Below are 17,385 nucleotides of genomic sequence, written 5' to 3' on the forward strand. Positions count from 1 at the left end.
CTGCCAGACTGAAGATAAGGTCCATCTCCTCAACCTTCCCTTTCTCAGAAGACACCACTTGGGGGGCAGAGGAAAGTACTCGGCCACTGAGTTACGAGCATGATTAACTCAGACATTTCTTCTGGTCTCTGACAAGAGTGATCTCCCCCCTGGTTGTGTATGGCTGGCTTCTTCTCTTAATTCTTGCCTTTGCTAAACTAGATCTGTCCTCTCTACCTCTGCATTCTCTATCCTTTATCCTAGTTTATTTTATTCAAATCACTTGTCAGCATCTTCTGCTGTATTACTTATTCATTTGCTTACATGAGCTTTAGTAAGTGTAGGTGCATTAGAGGCAGTAATTTGGTCTGTCTTATTGACTGCTATATCCCCAGTGCCTGGCATGTAACAGCCGCTCAATATATAGTTGTTGAGTAAACTAATAGAATGTTTAGGTACTGTGCTACATAATTTGCATGCAGTGTTTGATGTAAAGCTCAAAGAATCTTTAAAGTAATACTATATTATCCCCATGTTTTGCAGGGACTAAGACTAGGTGAAGTTAAATACCTGCTTGGAGAAAAAATGATGATAAGATCTTGCAAGCTGGGCTGTGTTGGGGTTAATTTTTCCCTGAAGTACCTAAAATCACACACTCTCATCAATGAGAGGAGAAATGTCCTTCGAAGCCCCGCCCTTCTGGGTGAGAAACACTTATTACCTCAACTACAAGTTCATGTACCCATTTACTAAATGGGGCAGTAGGATCTGATTGACTTCAGGGTCTGTGGTCTTGTAGAGAAACAAACACAGAGACACAACTCGCCATACTGTAGGGAAACAAATGCTAGATGCCCAAGAGCAAGGTGGCTGCATGCAGGACTGTGGGATTTTAGAAGAGCGGCCAATCATTTCCAGTTGGAAGTAGGAATGGGCCAGAGGAGAAGGCTGCATTAGCTGAGCCTGAAGGATGGGCAGTGTTTAAATGTGGGAACACAGAGCAGGGGAAGAGGATGTGAGTCAGAGCCCGGGGGCGTGTAATCAGTTCTCCAGTGATTTTGTGGCTATGGAATGAATGATCCAGGTAAGGGGTGGAGGGAAATGAATGGCCCTGGACAGGAAGTTGGGGGCCAGTGTGTGGAAGGAAGCGAACACCAGACTGAAGGTTTTAGAGTTTGTCTTAAGCAATTGGGGGTCCCTGAGTGACAAGGATGATAGGTAAGACAGCAGGAGCCACTCCCCACCAAAGACCACCAATGCCTCATTTCAGCAGGAAATCTCCAATGTGGACCCAGTGAGAGAGCGGCAAAGCACTGCCAGAACTTGCTGGATAGAGTCCCAGAAAGAAAGGGGCACCCGGGGAAGTCAGGGGACATTTCTTGGACATCTGTGCCTCTATTCCAAACCACTTCCCTCAGAGTAGTTGGCAGCTTCAGTCAGGATCCAGAGAGCTTCCTGGGCTGATTTGTTCAAAAATATGATTTGAGATTCAGTGTAGCCCCAACCACACTTCCAGCCTCAGCTGCACAGCGCACTCCCTGCAGTGTGCCCCAGCTCAGCCGCCTCTGCCTCCCGCCGCTGTCCACTGGGCGACTGGCTGCCCCTGCTGTACACTCCCGCGTGGGCAGCCTCCCTCTCCCACTTTGCTGAGCTCGGAGCCAGCTGGACAGATCCTTGTTAGAGCCCTGGGAGAGCCTGGCACCAGTTCCCTGCTGGTTCCTTATTTCCTGGGGCTCCTGGAAGGCAGGAGCCACGTTTTACCCTCCTGACAACATGGCCTGGGTCCAGCTCAGCATCTGGTGCCAAGAGGGTTGTTCAAGTGAATTAAATTCTTCTCTCTGGGATGCCCTTTAAAAGTTGTTTTTCTTTCTGTAACCAGGGTCAGTGACTGGAATGGCTGGAATGTTGCTTTGATTTTTCCCTGTAGTGTTTTATTCTTCTCAGCGTTCATCAGGCTCACTTGTCATTTCTGGTCCTACAGAACCTCACGTTTTAAATTCTCCCCAGAATGTGATGCTGCCAGGGCTGCTGAACCAACTCCAAGAGCTTCACTCTCCATCCAACCTGACCATCTCCCTCTTCATCACCCTAACACCACAGGGCTGTCAGGTACCAATGAGCAGACTTCTGGTGACTCTTCCAGTAGCCGGTTGGCCAAATATGAGAGAAACAGCAGCCCTTTTTCCTCTGAAGGGAAAAGAAGGAAGATTTTCACCACAGAGCAATTCCCTCCTCAGGGAAGCTAAAATCTCAGCCAGTTTTCCCATGCCAGCCAGGTTTCCCTGACGGGCTGCCTCCCAGGCCCCTCGCAGGGAGGAGGGATCTGAGTCATTTAACTAATTCCTTAGAAAGGGAGAGATTCAGAACAGAGTCTTAACTAAGTAACTTTTTCAAATGATGAGACCTTTTTTTTTGTTTGTTCTCATGCATCTGTGAAGTACTGAATTTAAAACCCCATAACTCATTCACCATGCTCATTTTCAAAATGCCACAGCGGCTTCCTCAGGGGCTACAAGCAAGCTGATGTCACTGTCGGGTAAGGCTGAGCCACCGTAGCTGTGACCTTGATGGTTGCAGAAGTCCCCTTTGGGCCCTGACAGGGTTGTCCTGGGCTGTCTGCTGCAAGGATAGGGGAAACTGAGGAAACCTGCTCAAATCAGGTGAGTCCTGGTCCCCTAGGGCCCTGGCTCCTGACCTCCACTCCGTTACAAGCAGACTTGTGTTCCCCACAGAATGACACTTAGGGTTACCTGCCTCAGGATATTAGCCAGAGCCATAAACAAAAAGTCTTTACGTTTAAGTACCATTTAATTTGTGGTTCTGATAGTTCTGGGCTCCAGCTTCCTAGTGAACACCCCTGCACACACCGCCTTCTCCGGCCTCTGCCAACGCGCCCGAGGAATGGACTGCGTGCCACCTTCCTCCCCCGAGGGGCTGAGGCCCGTGGGTAGCAGGTTATTGTTAGGATGTCCTCTCTGATACCAAACTGAGATCGAGTCCTTGTCACTGACCCCATGTCGGAGCCTGATTTCTACCCTCTGGGATCAGAAAGCAAAGTCATCATCTTCTTTCCCAAGACTTCTTCATAGGCCTTAAAAGACAGCATTCATGTCCATCTGTGTCTTGGCTTTTGCAACCGTTCCAGGTCACTGAGAACCAGGATACCCAAGGCAGACTCAAACTGCTACCTAACCCAGCATCTCACAGATGAGAAACCAAGGCTCTGAGAGGAAACCTGACCAACTCCAAGTCACCCAGCAAGCCAGAGGCAGAGCTTCTTGATAGTGGTAGGCAGATGGTGATAAAGACATGGAAATAGTACAGGCAATAACAGTTACTGATCATTTTTAACTGGAGAGGGATCAAGCATCTTCATGAAGGGAAGTAATATTTGAGCTTGATCTTAAAGTATGACTAGTAGTTAAAAAAAAGAGGGCAAGAAAGAGAGAACACCCATAAATAAATGAAACAATTCAGGCAGAAAGCTGAGCACCTCATAAGACAGCTCATCCTTTGTATGTCTTAGAAAGTTTCTTTCTTAAGCTAAACTGAGGCCTGCCCCCTTGTGCCTCTCATCCATTGGCCCTAACGCTGCCTCCCTGGCCCTTAGAGAATAAGGCAACTGCTTCATCCCCACAGGAGACCTTTGCCAGGGGTCAGGTCTGAGACTTTCCATTTGTCCAGGTTGGATACCCTACTTCTGGTTCCCACAGAAGGTCCTGGTCATTAACCTTGGGCCACGCCTCAAAATGTTAACATTCCTTACAGCTGGTTGCCCAGAACTGAGCATAAGGCTCCAGGGTGGTCTTTCCAGTGACAGTGGAAACTATCTGCACCCACACCCACATGGCTGAAAGTCTACATTATTTATTCTTTCTTCATCAACACAACTTTACCATTCTATAAAACTCTTTCCAAGCAAGATAAACGTTGCAAATTATGTTATTGTTTATTCCAAGAACTTCCTGACTTATCAGCTCTTTAATAGAAAGTATCAAATGGCAGTTTACACCCCAGTACTCTTTAACCCCTTGTCTCAAAGTCCTTGCCTTGCTGTGTCCACCAACCCTGAAGTATCATGTCATGAGCCTTACCCATCCTGATTAAGCACCACCTTCCTGCAGTTGAAAGACTCATTCTAAACCAGACTTCAAAATCCCAATACTAACTTGACTCCCTCCTGGACCCTGCTAAGACTCCACTGAAGTAGCACTGTCCCTTTCTGCAGTAAGAAAAAAACCCCAGGCTTTTCTTCCTAGTGGGCTGCTTTAGTGATGTCTTAGGGAGGCAGCATTTGATACCTGCAAACAATAGAGAAAGAAAGACCCTGTCTCCCTGTCTTACTCTAGTTTACTGGGGAGCATCACCTTCCAGCCCTCTGACCTCCCAAGTCCCCTCACCTGTGGACTCTGAGGAAGTCCCTCCTCTCAGGATTTTCAAAGGGCTCCAGGGACCATCTCTACCCCGCTCTCCCATCTTCCTGCAACTTGGTTTTTCTCCCCGGATGTTGAGAAAGCCATTAAATTGCCTGACCTTCTCCACCAGTCACCCATTCCCCACCTTCCCACCTTTGTCTCGCTCAATCACTTTCTCTGTTCCAATATGCAGACAATCTAGAAATGTCAGGAGACAAGGAGTGTTCTTCAGTCCCACTGACCTCTTTTGCCCTGTTCATATTCTTTCATCATATTCTCACTCAATTTTGAGTTTTAACAAGAATGGTTACTCTCATTTTCTTTATGTATGCCCCTAATTGCCTTTTCTTTTTTCTTGGGGAAATTTCATGCCACACTTTCTGTAGCAGTTCATGAAGCACTGGATTAGCTGTGGAACACTTAGTTTTATAAATGTGTGTGTCTGGGAAATGTATCCCAAAGGCCCCCCATCTAGTGTGTAACCTTGAGCCAAGTGACCTTGGGCAAACCCCTCCCTTTTGTTTCTCTACTTTCCTTCTCTTTTGAGGAAGGGCTTGGGCTGGATGATCTTCAAGGGCCCTACCAAAGGAAAAGCATTTGGAGGAAATTTTTTTCTGTTTTTAATTATGAAAAAAACCATACTTGTAAAACTTAGAACAAGACAAAAGTATGCAAAACCTAAAATGCAGGTGTTCCTTTCTTCTCCCATCAATTCCCCCGGGGAGAGTATTCTGGTGCAGTCCTGGCCAAGGGCGTGCCTGCTTATGATGTTGCCCCAGTGACCCCCAATTCACTGGGATAGCTAAGGGCTGTTCTAAAGAGGAACAGTGTGTGTTCTTATAACTTCTCTTTTCCCTAGAGGAAGATTGCAGGATCTTTTGTGCTGTTTAAGAGTTGTAGAGCTCTGCTGCCTGTGACCTCCCTTATGTGTTTGTCAGAAAATAAAACACAGAATCCTTGGCCTTAGCCCAAGACTCAGATTGGCAGGGACCAAGGCTCAGAAGAGTCGGTGACCAGGGCACTGATGGTCTCATAGCAGTCATGGCCGGAAGTTCAGGTCCAGAGAGAGAGCCTCGGACAGTGACATTGACCCCAGCACTTGAGTCTTCCCACAAATGAGAAAATTACCTTCTTGTGTATGTCTGAAGTTTTAATCAACTGCAGTTGGACCTGTGGCAGACAACTGAGATGGTTCAGATTGCTTGAGAGCAACGTAGAGGTGTATTTTTATTATACACAAAGCACTGGGGAGAGAAGTTTCGAGAACATGGACTACCAAAGTTCTCAGCCATATTCTTAATGGCTGAGTTTATACCCCACACCTGCCTCAAAGAGAGTCGGATCTGAGGGAGGAGGAGGAGTAAATAGAACCCAGTGTAACCTCAGGAGGGAGATCAGGACAAAGCCATACAGATGTGGGTGTGAGGTGTGGCTCAGTGGTGAGGAAGGAGCAGATGCTGGGAAAGAAGTGCAAGGGAGGGGACAACCTGGGTGGGGAGGAGGGCTGGGCTGTAGAACACTCTGGGGGATTAAATAAGGAAACTAGCAGTTGGCTAAACTTGGCCATGGTGGAGTGCAAGCCACGCCACACCACCGGTCTCGGGCCCCAGTCTGTGAGGGGCCTGGAGAAGCTCATTCGGGGTTACGGAAGCAGAAGGTGAAAAGCACAAGATGTTAAGAAACCTGCCATAATCCTGCTAGCTCATTCACTCATCCATTCACTGAGGCTTTTCTATACTCCAGGCACTGTGCCCGGCCGTGGGGATATTGTAGTAATTAAGAGAGATATGGTTCCCACTCTTAGAAAGGCTTCAGTTTAGAGAGAGAGGCAGACATTGAATTAATTTCAAGGTGAATGGCCAGGCGGCAGGGTGGGAGTAGAGTGGCGGGTGGTCCTGGGTGTGGACAGGGTCAGAGAGTGACCAGCAGGACAAGCAAGGGGGCAGAGAGAGCAGTGCTTGCACAAAAGTAAACTGTGTGGGATGGAGTTGAAGAAGGTTGTTGGCATAATCCTGGAGAGAGATGATGGTCCCGGGCGCAGGCCCTAGCTTCTAGAAGAGTCTGGTGGGTACATTTAGCCGAGCTGGTGCTAGATTGGATGCGTGAGAACTGAAGGAAAGGGAGTTGTGGATGACCCCTGAGTTTATGGCCTGGAGAACTGAGAGAGGCCAGGGTAGGAGTGGGGAGCAGTGGCAGAGGAGGTGTCTCACACAGTCTCTTTGGTGCCAAAGCACACAGTCACATGACCTCTGGTTCCTGGTCAGGAGGCTGTCTGGGATGGAAAAGCCTTTTCTCTACAGAGCTGCTGGGAGGGTGCTAGCCTTCTCTGCCCTCTTGAGGATTAATTCATTCTCAATGTTCCCCCTCAACAATGACTTGAAATAACCAAAACTGGGGATTAGATTTCGGAAGAGGAGACTTAGGGGCACTTTCTTAAAAGGAAAGGAGAATAAAGTCAATGGGAGGCCAAGGTTTCAGAAGCAACAGGGAGTGAAGCAGAGCAAAGAATTTTAATAACCCTATGGGGAAATCCATTCTTTCTATGGTCATATCTGGCAGTGGATATTCTCTGTGCTCAGTTTCCTCATCTGTCAGATGGAAGCAGGCATCTCACAGGACTGTGATGAGCAATAAACCAAAGGAGGCATGTTATAGCTACAAGCACTGCCTGAAGTACAGCAAGTATTTGATAAATGACAGCTTCCATTTTTCACCCCTGGCCTCAGCCAGCCCCTGTGGAATGGAGGATATTATGGACTGCCCCTGTGATGCTTACCATGGGGGTCAAGTGAGGCAAGGATGTTGCAACCCTTGACAACCTGCACAGTATTATACAAACAGAGGTATAATTACCATCAAGATGATGGTGAATCATGATAATAACCATAATGAAATGCAACCTGCAGGTCAGTGGGCTTGTTAACGGCAGGGATAGCTGGAAGTCCCCTGGAGCGACTGCTGTCTCTATGCAACAGTGTGAATGGGAATGGCGTGGATGGTAGAGAGGGGTTGGTCTGTGGTCAGAGGACTTGGGATGGAATCTTAACTCTGTCAGTACTAGCTGTGTGACCTTATGAAACTACTTAACCTCTCTGGGTCTTATCTCCTCATCTGAACAATATGGGTAATTCCCTGTAGGTCACGGGGTTGTCACTAGCTAAACCAGTAGAGCTCCAGGTATGCACTGGGCAGAAGAATATAGTGTCGGTTACACATAAAGGAGTACACTAATCACACAGCACCTCAGGCTGTGTGAGACGCACAGCGTCTCTTCATGAAATGTGGATATGAACAGTACCTGATTCCTAGGGTTTGATCATTGAATCGTGGGGTGTGAGAAAAAAGCACGGAACAATGCCTGACCTAGTCAATGTCAATTACTACCAAACAGGCCTCCCCTGACTCTTACTTGTGGCACTCACCTGTGGGAATGAGGCACCTTTAGTACAGGAGGGTCCCAGTTTCTAGAGGGAGTTTTATGCCATCTCACAGTCCCTGTAGGGGGCATCCTGGAAGTCTTTGGGGGGTATGGCTGGACTCAGAGTGGTTTAGTAACCTTGGCTGAGTCTGACTATGAGGCTTTTACACTCTAAGGGCTGTCCTTCTTCTATAGGCAGTAGGGATAGATAGTGCCTGTGTAAGTTAGGGCTCTCCAAAGAAACAACATGACAAAAGAGATGGTAGGTAGATAGATAGATAGATAGATAGATAGATAGATAGATAGATAGATAGATAGATAGATAGATTTTAAGGAATTGGCTTATGTAATCATGGAGGCTTGGTAAATCCAAAATCTGCACAGCAGGCCTGCAGACTGGAGACCCAGGAAAGGATTGCAGGTTGGGTCCAAAGGCAGTCTGCTGGCAGAAATTTTTTTGCACAGGAAGAATAAGTCTTTGGTCTATCAGGCCCTTCAACTGATTAGATGAGGCCCACCCACAGTATGGAGGGCAATCTGCCTTACTCATCTTACTCAAAGTCCATCGATCTTTGCCTTACTCAAAGTCCATCAATTTAAATGTTAATCTCATCCAAAAACACCCTCACAGAAACATCCAGGATTATATTTGACCAGATATCTGGGCATTGTTGCCCAGCCAAGTTGACAGACACATAAAATTAGCCATCTCATCTCCTTTCTTTCATTTTTTTTTCTTTGTTCAATGTTCTGGATTCAAACTAAGGTTTAGGGTTGAAAATGAGATATCTTCTAACATTTCCATGGGTCCAGAACAGACCCAAGGATCCAATAAGCTCACTTACTTTCCTTGAGATGACTTAGTATCGGCCTACACATCAGTGATTCCAACTAGAGATAAAATAGCTGGTCTGGTCCCACTAGGTAACTTGCCACAGGCCACACAATAGAGCCAACCCTGCAGGCCGAGGCTCCCAACAGGCTCCATGTTCTCAGAGTGAGTCCTGACTCCACTCTCCCATCCCCCAAATGCTGAGGAGAGGAGCTCTTTGAAATACACAGAGGCCTCTGGCTGCTTACAGTTTGTCTCTGAAAGATCAACTCTTCTTAAACAGAATCCTTCCAGCCTTTTATTTCCAGTACATTCTTTTCCTTTCAAATTCATCGCCTTCTGCTGAGCTAGACTGGATTGAGCAGATCAATGACACTAATTTGCACCGAGGTGAAGTTAGTGATTTTCCTCCTTCAAATATAATGAGGCTGCCTTGGGCCATGGTCAAATAAGGATCCCAGTATTTTTATCGCCTCTGCAGAAGTTTCCTCAGAAGAGTCACAGGGTCCTGGAACAGGAAGGGGCTTCTAGAAGAGTTTATTTTACGCAATTCCTTCACTTTACAGATGAAGGCACAAAGGACCCAGAGCAGGGAAGTAATGTTTCCCAGATCCAGAAAACTCAGGTCATCAGCTGAGGAGGAGCCTGGGGTTTGGCTGGGGCAGGGGAGCAGTGGAGGGGGAGGCATCATCAGAAGTCACTCTCGTGGTCCAGGTGAGAGGTGTGGTGAGGACCTGGACGTGGCTGTTGCAGGATGGGTGGGAAGGAGGAGGACAAAACATTGCATCCAAAGACAATTCTGAGGGAGAACTGATGGGGCTTGGTGATAGGAGCTGGGGGAGAATGAAGCTCAGGGTCCTGTCTTGGTTGCTGCGTGACTGGAGATTACCAATCAGATGGCCAATGAGCTGCTTTGCACATGGCGGGGGAGGTATCTGTGGCATGGCCAGCGGAGACTGTTTGGTAGGCAGTGGGATGTGCAGGCCTGAAGGTCTGAGCATGGGACTGAGCGTGAGAGGTGGTATTCCACCACCACGTCCTGAAAACTGACCCCATGGGAAGGACGATGGGCCAGGAGAGCTCGTGGCCAGAGCAGCTGCCAGGTGTGTGCTTGTTCCACAGAGCCATTTTCCCCAAGGAGGATGACAGCAGATCACAGGCACCTCCCCAAAGAGGGTTTCTGTCCCACGTTTTGTTCTTTCCTTCTTTGACCAGCATCCCATTTGTAGATAGATCACAGTCCCTCCTTGTTCAAAGAAGCAAATGCCCCCGGGGTTCTCAGGAGTGTTGCCTCTATTTGTTGCTTTCTGGGCTGGGTGAAGAGTTTCCTTGGAGTTGGTGGGAGAGCTCGGTCAAGGAGGGCACAGATGCAAGTGACGCTTCAGCCTCCCCACCACCCAATGTTCTCCGACCGCCCTCTGCCTCAGGCAGAACCAGAGCTACACAGGGGAGACAAAGCCAGCCACAGAGCGGCTAAGTGGCTTTCTTTTTCAGTGCCCTGAGTGCAGCATTAAGAACCAGTGTCAGTAATTTGTCACCTTGAGGTCTCTCCAGCTGCTTGGTAATTCACGTTAAGTCCCAAATGAGTACACACGCTGTTTCCTGGAAAAAACAGAGGTCAAGAGAAAATGAAAGCATTTCTGGGGTTTCTTAGATCAGACGGCTCAGCCGCCCCTTTTTTTAGTTTTAAATAGTTCACTCTCGAGTTAGAAGTTCTGTTCAGAGAGACTTTGGTGTAGCAGCATGAGTTGACAACTCTCCTTCTGAATTATACATTATTCATTCGGTGCCAACAACAAACCAACAGATCACGTGCTGAACTAAACTTCCTGGCACACACACGCAGAGCTCAGACACAACGGGGTGACAGCGGCCTCGTTTCGGGGGGGCCCCTCCCAGCAGGCGCACTAAGGGTATCGGTGGCAAGGCTCTCTCCCTGCTCTGAACGGGGAGGGACGGTCGGCACACACCTGTGTGCCACGTGCTGTGCCCGGAGCTGTCCTCAGGTGCCGGCAATTTCTCCCCACTGCAACCTGAGGTGCGCATCATTGTGTCCGTCTTACAGATAAGCAAATGGGGACTTTGAGGTGGGAATAACTTGCCTACTACCGCCCCAAACCTGTCTCCAATTCAAAATCCAGAGCTCTTTTCAGTACCAAGGTAGAAGAAGCTGATGGCTGTTATGGTGGCTAGTTTTCAAGGTGGCCTCAGCTGTGGAAGCCATCCCAGCTGAAGCAAAGAATATGTGAGTGAAAAACCATCCTGAGTGTTCGCGCCCAGAGGAGGCTTCAGACGCCCCCAGGCTCAGTGGCCCTCCGGCTGCAACACCCGAGTTCAACACCCAGGTAAGAACTGCCCAGTCGAGCCCAGTTAACCCTCAGAATCTGGGAAATAATGATGAATTTTTCTTTTAAATGACTAGATTTTGGAGTGGTTTGTTATACAGTGATAACTGAAACAGGTTTCGGGACTATTTTATCTACAATAGTCATTCTGACCAATATTTATTAACCATTTACTATATATATGTCAGACATCATACTCAGCATTCTACATTTGTTATTATTCTACTTTATTTTCACAAGAACCCTATAAGACAGTGCTTGTTATTATTCATTTACCTGCTTTACATATGAGGAAGGTTCAGAGATAAGGCCAAGGTCACACTGCTATTGAGTGGAAAGGCCAGGATTCAACGCCCAACAATCCAACGCTAAACCTCATACAATTGCACATTTCTCTGCTCTAAATGGAGGTGACTCAGGGCACCAGCCCCCGATGGATGGGCTCAGATATGGGGGACTGGCCTTGGGAAGTGTGACCGTACCCAGAAAGCTGGTTCTGGAGGGTCTGGAGCAGCCGTCTGGCTCACGCTAAGAGTCTTCTGGGGACAAGCAGCCCGTGCTTTGCAAATTCATTCATATGGAGAAACAAATAGTTCTGACCTTTTCTTTTTAAAAGGTTTTCCAGGGGAAGTCAGTGCTACCAGCAAGGTCTAAATTGATGGTATCAGATGCTGGTAAGTAAAGCCTTCACCCTGTGTCATTTCACTTGGTACCGCATGTCAAATCAGCCCGACACAGAGCAGGGTTGGGAAATGACATGTCAACTGCCATTCAGAATGCAGCCTCCCTCCTTTTCTCCCCACTTTTATTGCTTTTCTCTGTGGGAGACTGGGGGATGCTTTAGATTTACTATCCTCAGAGCAAAAGAGATGAGAAAAGGGGAAATCTAGTCACATGAAATGAGAGGGCAGAAATGAGGACAGGAAATGAAGGGTGGAGCTGGAGGACCAAATCGCAGAGTGAAAGCATACGAACTAATGAACTAACACCACTGTAACCTCCAGGTGGACCCTGTGAGGCACCAAGTCAGAGCAACACTGTCCCAGGTTCCCCTTTGGCAGGCAGGAGACAGAACGCTGGGCATGGGTGCTGCTGCTCTGAATTGCTGCGACAGCTCTTGTTCTGGGTGTACGTATTGAAAGGTGCTCGTCTCCAGCATGTGCCGCTGGTTCTTCACTCTCTTTCCTCCAACCTGACCTGCCTGGGGTAACTTCCCCCTCAGTACACAACCCTGACCTCAGAAGGCAGAAGGGTGAGGGAAGTGGATCAGGAACAGCACTGGGACTTGTTGAGAGGCACAAGATCTCCTCAGCTCACAGAGAGAAATGATAGCCTGGTGGAGAAGTCCTCTCCAGACAGCCTCCAGCCTGCTGCCATGCCTCTTGAATCCATCTGGGTCCCACCCTGCTCTCTGGACACCCCCTCCCCCTGCACAGCCTTCATCGTGGTTGGGAAGGCTCTTCTCCACACCTACCGTCATGGCATTTCCCAGCCACCCGTCCTTGAAGTACCATTTTCACTGTACATCCCGTGTCCACACACCACATGTATCATTATTATGTACCAGCTTCCTTCAAAGTGACTTCCTTTATACCCTGATTAATTGGTTTTCAAAGTCAAAATATATGACAGAAAGCTAGAATCACTTGCTATACATGGAAGAAGCCTGAACAAATGAATAAGTAAACATGAAAGTAGCATCAGTAAATTTTAGCTTAAAATTGTTGTCTGCCAAGATCTAGGCTTGCAACATGTCTTGTGCTTGTTAAAAGGAATATCACTCACTGTCTGCTAAGGATGCACTCGTGGAGACTCCCTCCTTCAGGTAAACTACAAAAGCCAAAGAGAATGAAAAAGGAAAGTTTTTCTTGCTGTGCAATTAACCCTCCTCAGTGTTGTGACTGTATCCACCTAAAGCCATTCCTTCCCCATCCGTGGCCTGCATTTCATGCTGTGGCAGTCACCGTCCTGTCCCATCCTGATGTGTCTTTAAGGACCAGCTCAACGGCTTTTCTGTTTCTGTAAAGTCTTTTCTTACCACTTCTGCCTGTATCTTTCCCTTCTTCCTCTAAATATTTGTTGTAACAGATGCCATTTTATAGTACACAGGTACCATTTCTTATGAGGCTTACTGTAGCCTAATAGTCACTTATTGTTCCGGAGCTCCACATTCTATTTTTCTGGGGTATCCCCATCTCAAAGTGCAGTAACCATCAACTCTCTCAGAGGTGTGCGTGTGTGTGTGTTAAGGGAGAGCAGTGGGGATTTCATAGAGCATCTTTCCTGCTGCTGAGCACAAAGGGATGCTTGATTTACCTGCTGAACTAAACAGAATTTCTTGGTAATGCTGTGGTGCCACTCTTAAGTTGATTCTAGATCATACTAACTAATATGTGCAAAGTAAAAAAATTTCCCAGCTCAGTCCATCTATTTCATGCAATGTGCAATGCAGCACAATCCTGGCACAACAAAAGAATTTGCAAAATCATCTCCACTTTGGGCAAAGGCTGTGTTGTCTTCCAGAGTTAGAGTTGTACATGTCAGAGAGAGAAAGCATTTGAGATTTCCCAGCTAATCACTTATTCAGAGACACTTGACAGAGCACCTACCACATAACAAACAGTGGTCAACTCTATAGGAGTAAAGATGGAAAATAAGAGGCCCTCCGGCCAAGGAGGAGGCAAAAGTAGACATACTTGGCCTCCTCCCACAACCAAAATTAAGGACAACAAAAATTTAGAAACAAAAGAAAACAACCAGATCTACCAGAAAATTGAACTGTAGGGAATTCCGACAACCATTCATCCAGACCGGTAAAAGGGGCGGAGTCAGTGGTGGACGAAGAGGGGTTGCAGCAGGAAAAAGTGGTGGCTGGTGGTCCCGGGCACACAGACAGCAGTCCTGGGCATAAAGGCAGTGGCCAGCAGACCCCAGGCACGAGGTGGCAACAGGCAGACCCAGTAAGGTGCTCAAGGCCACTGGCTGACCACAGTCACACATTCACACACAGATAAACCAGGTGAAAACAGGGAGCAAGACAAACCACAAAACCCAGGGCCCCAACTCTAGGAAATAAAGCCTAAAAGCACTGACTGAAAACACCTATGGGGGTTGAGGTGCCAGGAGAGACTCCCAGCCTCACACGAGAGTTCATTGGAAACCCACAGGGTACTAGAATGTACACAAGCCCACCCACCTGGGAACTAGCACCAGAAGGGCCAAACTTGCTTGTGAAAAGCAGCAGAAGGGACTGAAATATGAGAGTGGAGCAAGTGCCATTGTTCCCTCTCTGACCCCACCCCCACATACAGCATCACAACCCAGCAGACTGGGTTTACCTGCCCTGATGAACACCTAAGGCTTTGCCCTTCATACATAACAGGTACGATCAGACCGCCCCCCGCAAAAAATGGCTCAAACGGAAGAATAGATCAAAGCCTCAGAGCCAATACATCTAAGTGACCAAGAGATAGGCAACCTATCAGATGCACAGTTCAAAGCACTGGTGATCAGGATGCTCACAGAATTGGTTGATTTTGGTTGCAAGTTAGATGAAAAAATGAAGGCTACACTGATTGAAATGAAGGAAAATGCACAGAGAACCAATAGTGATGGGAAGGAAACTGGGACTCAAATCAAAGGAGTGGACCAGAGGAAGAAAGAAACAACCAAACAGAAAAGAATAAAGAAACAGGAATTCAAAAAAATGAGGAGAGGCTTAGGAACCTCTAGGACCTCTTTAAACATTCCAACATCAGAATTATAGGGGTACCAGAAAGGGAAGAGGAACAGCCACAAGTGGAAAACTTATTTGAACAAATAATAAAGGAGAACTTCCCCAATCTAGAAAAGGAAATAGATTTCCAGGAAGTCCAGGAAGCTCAGAGAGTCCCAAAGAAGGTGGAGCCAAGGAAGACCACACCAAGGCACATCATAATTACATTACCCAAGATTAAAATGAAGGAGAAAATTCTGGAAGCAGTAAGAGATAAGGGGACAGTCACCTACAAAGGAGTGCCCATAAGACTGTCAGCTGATTTCTCAAAAGAGACCTTACAGGCAAGAAGGGGCTGGAAAGAAGTATTCCAAGTCATGAAAGGCAAGGATCTACACCCAAGATTGCTCTATCCAGCAAAGCTTTCATTTAGAATGGAAGGGCAGATAAAGTACTTCTCAGACAGGGTCAAGTTAAAGGAGTTCATCATCACCAAGCCCTTATTATATGGAATGTTAAAGGGACTTATCTAAGAAAAAGAAGATAAAAATATGAACAGTAAAAAGACAGCAAACTCACAGATATTAACAACCACACCTAAAACAAAAACAAACTAAGCAAACAACTAGAACAGGAACAAAACCACAGAAATGGAGATCACATGGAGGGTTAGCAACAGGGAAGTTGGAGGAGGAGAGAAGAGAAAATGTACAGAGAATAAGTAGCATCAACAGTAGGTAGAAAGTAGACAGGGGGAGGGCAAGAATAGTGTGGGAAATGTAGAAGCTAAAGAATTTATGACACATGGACATGAACTAAATGGGGGGGGAATGTGGGCGAGAGGGGGTATGCAGGGTGGAGGGGAATGAAGGGGGGGAATGGGACAACTGTAATGGCATAATCAATAAAATATATATACTTTCTAAGAAAGATGGAAAATAAGTTGTGCCCCCAATGTGAAGTTCACAGTTTAGAAAGACAGAGGGCATGAGAACCAGTCGTTACAATTCAACACAAACGCAGAAATGCAGGAATGCACAAAGTGCTGGGGGAACCAGGAGAGAGGCTTTGATTCTGACTGGGAGAGCTGGAAAAGAGAACACAAAAGAAGAAGACCTTTGAATTAAGCTTTGAAAATGAGCCAGACTTATCAGAGGAAGGAGCAAGAGCAAAAGCGTAGAGTCTTGCATCTGGGTGTTTTAGAAGTGGTCAGGGACGAGAGGTGATTATAGTGTAGAGTATCTGGAGAGAGAACCAGGAACTAGAACTGGAACGAGACTCAGAGGCCCAATTGTGAAGGGCGCTATGTGCCCGGCAGTGGGGGGTTGCCGAAGATCTGGAAATAGGAATGTATAACAGAGATGGCTCATTACCTACTCCGTTATTTATTCTCTCCTTCCTTCTTTTTTTTACAGAACTCTGCTGTTTAGCTGGGGCTATTAATTTTCAGAACAAATGATTACCTTCCTCAGCTTTCCATGCAGTTAAAGGTAGCCAAATGAATAACTTTTGACCAAACATTACAAGCAGAGTGCCGTGGAACTTGGAGGAAGCCTGCTTAAAGGGAAATGAGTTAGCTAGGTAAGACCCCATTTCCCAGCTGTGTTTCCTCTTCTTTGAACCTGATGGGTAGAATTCCAGCAGCCCTTTTTTAAAAATTTTATTTAGTTATTTTTCAAGTACAGTTTTTTGTCTATTTCTCCCATCCCAGCCCCTGCCCGCCCCGTGCTCCCCACCTCCCTCCCATTTCCACCCCCCTTAGTTCTCGTCCCTGTGTCCTTCCTATTTGTTCCTCCAAATCCCTCCCCTTTTTTCCCCTTAACTTCCCTTCCCTCTCCCCTCTGGTCACTGTCCCCCTGTTCTCTATTTCAGTGTCTTTGTTTTCATTCTTCCAGCAGCCCTTTTAAACTACAAAGTCATCTTGATGATGAAGGCCAGAACTGAAAATAACAGAGTAGAAAGAGGAGCCACCAATTCTGTGAATCATCTTTTCTTTTATGGAAATAAAGAAGCTTTTATGGTGTTTAAATTATTGTTATTTTGGGGTCTTATAATATTTGGCCAAACCTAATCTTAACGAATACAGGGAGTTGTGGTCTCTTTGATTCAAAGCTCATATCTGATAGCTCCAATATCTGGACATCCTCTGGATTCATTAGATCTATTTTTTTTCTCTTGGTTTTCAGTCATTTGATCTTGCCTTCTGATGTCCCTGGTGATTTTTTATTGAAAACCAGACTTTGTATAGAGCGGCACTGCCCAAAACACCAGCTGTGAGCCGCATGTAGCTATTTAAATTAAAATTAAATAAAAAATTCAGTTCCTTAGTAGTATCAGTCACATTTCAAGGCCTCAGTTGCCACATATGGCTAGTAACTGCTGCATCAGTCAGTGCACATTCTAGAGCATTTCCTTCATCATGGAAAATGAACACTGCTGGCATAGATTATTACTCAGTGCTCTGGAGGACACTCTTGTTTCTGACCAGCAGCAGCTAAGGACTCCTTTGTCTTGACGGGGCTTGCACTACCGCTTTGGCCCGTCTGGCCCCATGAGATTGTCAAATGCTCTTCTCAGTTTGTTAGATTATAGAGGGACACTTACAAAAAGGCAAATGCCTCAAGAAGACTTGCATGTCAGGCTCTGTGTATGTCCCTTATTTCCAAGATTTTGATACTTCA

The sequence above is a fragment of the Artibeus jamaicensis genome, unplaced genomic scaffold (genome assembly GCF_021234435.1).
Source record: "Artibeus jamaicensis isolate MK-2021 breed Jamaican fruit bat unplaced genomic scaffold, CSHL_Jam_final contig_466, whole genome shotgun sequence".
In the NCBI taxonomy this organism is placed as follows: Eukaryota; Metazoa; Chordata; class Mammalia; order Chiroptera; family Phyllostomidae; genus Artibeus; species Artibeus jamaicensis.